The sequence below is a fragment of the Mixophyes fleayi genome, chromosome 7 (assembly GCF_038048845.1).
Source record: "Mixophyes fleayi isolate aMixFle1 chromosome 7, aMixFle1.hap1, whole genome shotgun sequence".
In the NCBI taxonomy this organism is placed as follows: domain Eukaryota; kingdom Metazoa; phylum Chordata; class Amphibia; order Anura; family Limnodynastidae; genus Mixophyes; species Mixophyes fleayi.
The window spans coordinates 27,368,492-27,377,035 of record NC_134408.1 but is presented as its reverse complement, the minus strand read 5'-3'; positions in this window follow the sequence as shown (position 1 = coordinate 27,377,035).

The following is an 8,544-nucleotide window of genomic DNA, read 5'->3' as shown; positions in this document are numbered from 1 at the left end:
ACAAATTAGGCGCCAGCGGGTAAATTTTAAAGGTGGTCCAATAGCTGCTACATCACAAAGCAGATACTGAATCGGCTTAGATAATCAGAGGGTAACAGACACAAGAATACTAGTTGGAGTAAAAATTTGTATGTCTTGATTTATTAAATTAAAATAAAATAAAAAAAATCACTGGTACAACACTGAATACTCTCTGGAAAGTAAGGTACAACATTGAATACAATTGTGGACAGTTAAAAAGGAAAATCTTTTGGCTTCTTATTGTTGCCTAAATGGACTGACTCTGTTGTTTCCTAATAATAATGTTGGGAAGTGTTCCTTAACAGTGATGTATCGGATTTGAACCCTTTATTCCTAAACAGAGACTGTCCCTTAAAGAGCATATATTTTTTATTGGATCCAGCAATGAATTGCGGTTAAAAGGCTAAACACACTGAAGCTGTGAACCCCGTACATAAATATATAAAGTTTTATGTGGATTCACTTGAAGATGATGAAATATGATTGGATAACACAATTTGGTTTTGGATATACAGGAAGATTTGCCATATGAGTGTTTGGAACAAAGATAAAGCTTACCCGGTTTCACATGATAAATGAACTTATATGAGCCGGCTCATTATTTATTGGGAGGTTTTATGTTTTATGTTTTATTTTTATTTATTGATCTTATTTTATGCATTGTATTACTTGCCTATACTAGCGTGTTGGATATGTGTCACTATATGTGATTTTTTTATTTTATCTTAGCTTAATAAATCAAGACATACAATTTTTCACTCCAACTTGCGCTCATCGGTATTCTTGTGTCTGTTACCTTCTTTTCTCTGAAGGACTGATTACAGGAATTGCGAAAAGGTGTTGGAGAATAGTTCTCTGACAGCTGTCATCTGGATCTGATGTGTGAATCCTCACAGTAATTGATTGTTGACAGCTGTCACCTGGAGCTAGTGTTGTGAATCCTCACAGCACCTAGAAATGCACTTTCCATCAATAGTGCAACTTTGGTCATTGCAATTTATATACATCATAAACATACTGTCCCACAAAAAAATATTCTTGTTTTTGCACATTTACACAAAAGTAGACAGGCGGCATCACAAGAGAGCAACCGAATATTTGTGGTGTCATAGTTGGGACTTTAGAACTGAGTTTTACCTGCCTGTCTCTGGTTTGGACCTTGGCTGTTTTTTTTGCCTAGTGGTGATCCAAGTCGGACTGTTTTGACCTTTTGAGATTGTTTCTGTTTGTCTGGATCCCTAAAGGACGTCATGCCTAAGGCTTGCAACCAAGAATAGAAAGTCTGCCTGGGTACAGAGGTTGCAGTAGGTTTATGGGACCAAATTATGCATAGAAATTAACATTTGAATTTGCAGTATCATTTAATGTGTAGCACAGGATTTGAAATCCACTTGCAATTATGATAGTTATTTAATTTTAAGCATTTAAAAACATGTAAAAACCCATTTTTGCTTCATTATAATAAAATATAGTAGATTTAGATAATTAATCTTAATGTGGAAAATGGTAATTATACAGCCGTGTGTGACAAGCCATTAGGCGCCAGTGAAAATTTCCTATTCATCTTTTCCAGTTTATATTCTTAATTTATCCATTTTTATGCCGCTGTATATACATATGCAATGACTGTCTCTTGTAACATGGACAGAAATGCCTGACTGGCAGAGATGTATGAACACAGCTTAACAAGTCTATGAATCAAGAAAGGTATTATTCAGTGTAGTAATATAAAAAGTGTCAGGTTATTATAGCGAGTCAGAGAATGAGTGGGAGACGTTCTTCAAAGATCGTAAGACTTAGAACAATCTTCTCTCTATGCTAATGCGGGTGTCATTATTTTGCCAGCTCTCAGTGACAGCTCCACTTAAGGTGTATTGAACTAGCAATAAGGGAAAAGCACTCGGTCATACAACATAATTATTCTTTCACACTTTTTACAGAAGGAGGGGTCTACTTTTTATATTAAATAGGGTGTTGGTAAGATTACAAGATAGATTTAGAAATAATATTAATTAATATATATTATAAGCTGAACTGCTTTTAGACAGACACTTTATGATAAGATGGTTCACGCAAGTTACGCTCAATACTGCCCTGTAAAACTTAGGTATACTATAGTTCCCATCATGCCATCTTTAGTTAATTTAATAATAGTGAAATTATTTGTACTTGCACATCTAACATGGAAGGAACTAGGAATAGTGGGTGCCCAGTGTGATACGACTGTAGATCAGTTCAACCAGGGAGAGAGGTGGGCAATGCCATTGGTTACTTATCCTCTTGCTCTTCCGTCAGCAGTCACTCTTTTAGGTAAACGGTGACTGACATATGAGTAGAGTGGACATAACAGTGTAAGAGTAATGTACAGTGTTTTTGATGCACAGGTGGTTATATGCTTCCTCCAAGGGATTGTGGAGGAGGGAGCATTAAAGTGTGGGTGCTTTTATTTACAGTCATGGCCAAAAGTTTTGAGAATGACACAAATATTGGTTTTCACAAAGTTTGCTGCTTCAGTGTTTTTAGACTTTTTTTGTCAGATGTTGCTATGGTATACTGAAGTAAATTTACAAGAATTTCTTAAGTGTCAAAATCTTTTATTGACAATTACATTAAGTTTATGGAAAGAGTCAATATTTGCAGTGAAGACCCTTCTTTGTAAAGACCTCTGCAATTCGCCCTGGCATGTTGTCAATCAACTTCTGGGCCACATACTGGCTGATGGCCGCCCATTCTTGTCTAATCAATGTTTGGAGTTTGTCAGAATTTGTGGGTTTTTGTTTGTCCACCCGCCTCTTGAGGATTGACCACAAGTTCTCAATGGGATTAAGGTCTGGGGAGTTTCCTGGCCATGGAACCAAAATTTTGACGTTTTGTTTCCCGAACCACTTAGTTATAACTTTTGTCTTATGGCAAGGTGCTCCATCATGCTGGAAAAGGCATTGTTTGTCACCAAACTGTTCTTGGATGGTTGGGAGAAGTTGCTCTTGGAGGATGTTTTGGTACCATTCTTTATTCATGTCTGTGTTCTTAGGCAAAATTGTGAGTGAGCCCACTCCCTTGGCTGAGAAGCAACCCCACACATGAATGGTCTCAGGATGCTTTACTATTGGCATGACAGAGGACTGATGGTAGCGCTCACCTTTCCTTCTCCGGACAAGCGTTTTTCCAGATGCCCCAAACAATCCAAAAGGGGATTCATCAGAGAAAATGGCTTTAGCCCAGCCCTCAGCAGTCCAATGCCTGTACCTGCTGCATAATATCAATCTGTCCCTGATGTTTTTCCTGGAGAGAAGTGGCTTCTTTGATGGCCTTTTTGACACTAGGCCACTCTCTTGCCCATTTGGATTCGAAATCTAGGCAAAACGTCATTGTGACGTAGTCGGATCTCAGAGCTCGGTTCTCGCGATATTTGAAATGCATAAATACCCGCCTACACAGCAAGGCCAAGTCTTCACCTCACTGTGCATGCAGATGCACTCACACCTGCCTGCTGTCATTCCTGAGCAAGGTCTGCACTGGTGGTGCCCCGATCCCGCAGCTAAATTAACTTTAGGAGATGGTCCTGGCGCTTGCTGGATATTCTTGGGCACTTTTACAACTATTGAACCTCTCTCCTTGAAGTTCTTGGTGATCCAATAAATGGTTGATTTAAGTTCAATCTTACTAGCAGCAATATTCTTGCCTGTGAAGCCCTTTTTGTGCAAAGATATGATGACAGCACGTGTTTCCTTGCAGGTAACCATGGTTAACAGAGGAAGAACAATGATTTCAAGCACCACCCTCCTTTTAAAGCTTTCAGTTTGTTATTCTAACTCAATCAGCATGTCAGAGTGATCTCCAGCCTTGTCCTTGTCAACACTCTCACCTGTGTTACAAGAGAATCACTGACCTGATGTCAGCTGGTCCTTTTGTGACAGGACTAAAATGCAGTGGAAATGTTGCTTTTGGGATAAAGTTAATTGTCATGGCAATGAGGGACTTTGAAAATAATTGCAATTCATCTGATCACTCTTCATGACATTCTGGAGTATATGCAAATTGCCATGATAAAAACTTTGGCAGCAGACTGAAAAATAATATTTGTGTCATTCTCAAAACGTTTGGCCATGACTGTACAACATAAGGAATTGGCTGCTTCAGAGATTGTGGCAGGGAGAGGTGTAAACTTAAATTAATTGTAAAATATTAGAGAAATAGTTGGTCTCCAAAGTCAAATATAAATACATGAAAGACAAATGTAATATGTTTTTAATCTTGACCTATTCCTATGGTACAAAGACAATGAGTCTGATCTTCAAGGGCGGGCCCTTGAGGATAAGCAAGTAGGACATGGATGACAACAGGCGCACACATGATAGCCCCCTCCCCTTTCACATCTTCACTCTTATTAGCGTTAGCTCATGCCTCGGCTTTGCTATAAGTTGTAATTTTAATGAAAACAAAATGAGTGACAATGATTACTGTGACCCTTTCAAAAAGCCAAGTGCTGATGAGTTTTGAAAACCCAGAAACATATATATTGGGTGAGGGGATTGTAAATTAAGGGCAAGTTGCTTTTACCTACCATGTCCGTATATTAACCTGGTGTGGAAGGCGAGGGGGCACTACTAGCATTTTAGCCTAGGGCAGACTTGGCTAACCTGTGGCACTCAAGGTGTTATGAAACTACAAGTCCCAGCATACCCTTCCAGCAATAAGCTGCTATATATTGGCAAAGCATGCTGGGGCTGGTAGTTTCACAACACCTGGAGTGCCACAGGTTAGCCAAGCCTGGCCTAGGACTACCTGAACTCTTAATCAGGCCCTTATTAAATGTCACTAAAGTAAAAGTTTTTTCAATGAGGGGGTCAGTCTAAGGAACAGAGGCTGAAGATGAGATAAAAGCCATGACTTTCAGCTATTCTGCTGAGCATGCTTTGAGGGCACAGGTTGGGATCGCAGAGGGTTCTCAAACAACATCTAAGAGAAGCTGAAAATACAAGGCAAATTTATATGCATTGTAGGCAAGAAAATAATTTTGCTTGTAACTTTTCTTTGTAAAGGTTGCCTAATTTATGTATGTATAATATTAATGCGCCACATTGCACACATATGAGGCGTTTGTTGTTTTTTAAACCAGACCTTCAAAAGCCTGATGTCATATCAAGTATGTTTTATGTAATTCATAAATTTAGAAAGAGTAACACTCCATGGGGCTGATGAAGAGTAGGATGTGTACCTGTATGTGCAGCGTAAAATTAAATTGTACATGCCCACAAAGAGAACACAAGCATATGCACACGTGCAGATTTGGCGCATCTGATACTTGTACCACCTTACGCCTTGGGGTGGAAAGGGGTGGTCTAATGTAGGCTAATGAGGCTGAGGCAGATCTGTATTTCTTGCAGATGCTAGATGATGATGATGATGATGGTGATGATGATGACCGGCATTATTAACCAGTCTCTTCTGATTGGATGATTGTGGATTCACCTCTCCAGCTGATACCACCTCCTTTATTGCTCATGATAACATTAGAGGATTCAGCGGCCACTTGTTTGTTTCTCTGCATTTTTGAAGTCAGACCAACACGGAATTGGAGTTCTATAGTAGTATGTGAATATTACACTGAATGCCTGTCACTAGCAAAACGATTGTCAGCAAACCTTTCTGCTTAGGACATTTACATTACAATTATGTTTGTCTAGGCTTATGAGATTGTGTGTGGTAAATGTACTGCATTTGACACTTTAACATTTAGTACTGTAAACGCACTACTACTCTTGACGAATATTTAATACATATTTTTTCCGCTCAGAGCTTCTGTGCTTTGCAAAGACAGCATGCTAGTATTCTCACTAGTAATATTTTTTCTCTGATTATACTAGTTATGCAAACCGTATGTGATTTTTGCTTTGCAATCTATCACATGTGCTTTTGTGATGACATACCTGCTTGTTTTGTTGATAAATGTTTAGCTAGCTTTAAGCTATTTTTTTTAAGTAATGAAAAGAAAATAGTGACCAGCACTAGTGGACAACCTCCAGGATCACAAATAGCAGCCAGGGAAAAAAATGGAGCTTGCAATCTTGCTTCTATAATTTATCTAGTTTAAAAGGGGAAGGTAATTCTGGTGCATGGGGAGCCTCAAAACTCTAATATAAAAGCAATGATAAAAAGGTGGGAATAAAAGTATGCTCTGTATGATACATATATCACTTTTGAATAATGAAAAGCACTCACCCAGTGCTGATGATGAATACACTTTGGACAATACTGAGCCAATGTCCACAGGTGGATATTAGATGTAGTAGAACTGGATACAGTGTATAGTTCGTCAGGTATCTGTCTGTTTTATGCTCTAAGTTATTCTCCTCTTCAATCAGTTACTTGTGTTCCAAAAGGGGAGAGGAGAGTGGAGGAAGGCAGATACACCAATAGTGTATACTGTGTAGCAAAGATAACAATCTAAAAAACAAATAATATTGTACTCACCTGTGCCAAAAGAAATACAAGACTTGGACGTTCAGTACAACGAAGTCCGTCTGAGATTTTAAACTTGCTTCTGATTTCACAATCTTTTGTAAAAAGTTGTATGTTTTGCATGAGGTACAATGTTTTAGAACATGCATTTTGATGAAATATAGAATTCCCAGAAACCTTATTGATTTTATTTTAATAATGTCAGCTTTAATTATTAGTACTGTGTTGATTCATTTTTGTTCTACTTTTTCTGTCATATAGCACATTACCTCTCAACTGCCATCTGCCATCATCAGCAATAAAAAGTACAGCCAAGGGAGCATGACTACAGGTCACATGTAAGACTCTTTGGGATGCCAGACTCGGGTGATGTGATGGTTCCACTTCCCACTTCATGTCATTATGGAGATTTTGCAGATTATGCAGACTGATGTAGAGCCCATTATTGGCATGAGCACAGCAATACCACCATTGACTAAATTGTTGGCTGTGTTTCCTTTTAGTACAGCTGGATCTAGCCAGACCACAGTAACCGTGGCGGCGGGAATGTCCCAGACTGCTTTCAGTCGGGTACTCAAATGGGTACTATAAGCATTTCTGATGCGGATCAAGCAGTTCATTCATTTGCCAGTGCACAAGGAGTCCATTTTGCCAATAAAGCAGTAGTTTTATAGCATTGCTCAATTCAACATGCAATGGGGCAATGACGGACAGTCATGTAGCCCTGGTACCAACGGGAAGGAATTACTTCATTCTTTGGAATCTGAAACATTTTCATTGCATCAATGAATATCCAGGCTATGAGTGATGAATCTCTCCTCATCTGTAGTACTGGTACAACAGTGAGGATCCATGACTTATTCATAGAGAAGCAATTAGTCATATGTCATCAGTAATATGGAAGAAATTAGCCCAGATGAAAAGTGGTCACAGGCAACTCTTAGGTATTAATGTTTTTTTGTTTTGTTTTATAAATGAGTGGACATGACTTTGGTAAGTTTTCACGGACATAGAGCATTCTAGTAGCCACAATGTTCCTTGTATTGTAATCTCATTTTCACAAGGCAGCTAACAATATATAAACATATTCCTTTTATTGTCTATTGTAGATAATTTTATTTACCTCTAATGCTGTACATTTCGGAGGCTTTACCATCTTAACATTTAGGAATGGTTTGCCTTTGGAGGACATCGGTAATGTTTTGGGGGAGGCTGATGATCAGGAACTGGAACCTCAGAGCTTTCAAGATTATGCGAATGAACAATTTTTTAGTTGTAAGTAAACTAAAAATACATATTCTGAAACAGAAATCCTGCACAATATCCCATTTTCCATTTGTAACTAAAACATCTAATAACTAGTTACCTAAACCGTGCTAATTTTGGATTCAAATTATACATAGTTATGTATACATGGGCATAGAAATAATGCAACATGAAAATGTTGTTGACTCATGTTTATTAAACATTTTGTTAACACATGTTAATTCCCAAAAAAACATATTTCACCATGCAGCATATCATTTTTAAGTCAAGCATATATATTGGTCATCTTTAATAAGAAAAAATTGTATTACTTATTATTAACAGTAATTTATATAGTGCATGCATATTATGTAGCATTTTATATAGAATGTTTCATCATCATCATCACCATCACCATTTATTTATATAGCGCCACTAATTCCGCAGCGCTGTACAGAGAACTCACTCACATCAGTCCCTGCCCCATTGGAGCCTACAGTCTGAATTCCCTAACACACACAGACAGATATAGACAGATACACACACACACGGGGGTCAATTTGTTAGCAGCCAATTAACCTACCAGCATGTTTTTGGAGTGTGGGAGGAAACCGGGGCACCTGGAGGAAACCCACGCAAACACGGGGAGAACATACAAACTCCACACAGATAAGGCCATGGTCGGGAATTGAACTCATGACCCCAGTGCTGTGAGGCAGAAGTGCTAACCACTGAGCCACCATGCTGCCCATGCTGAATGTTTAATCTTTTACATCAGTCCCCACCCCAGTGGAGCTTATAAACTATATTCAAACA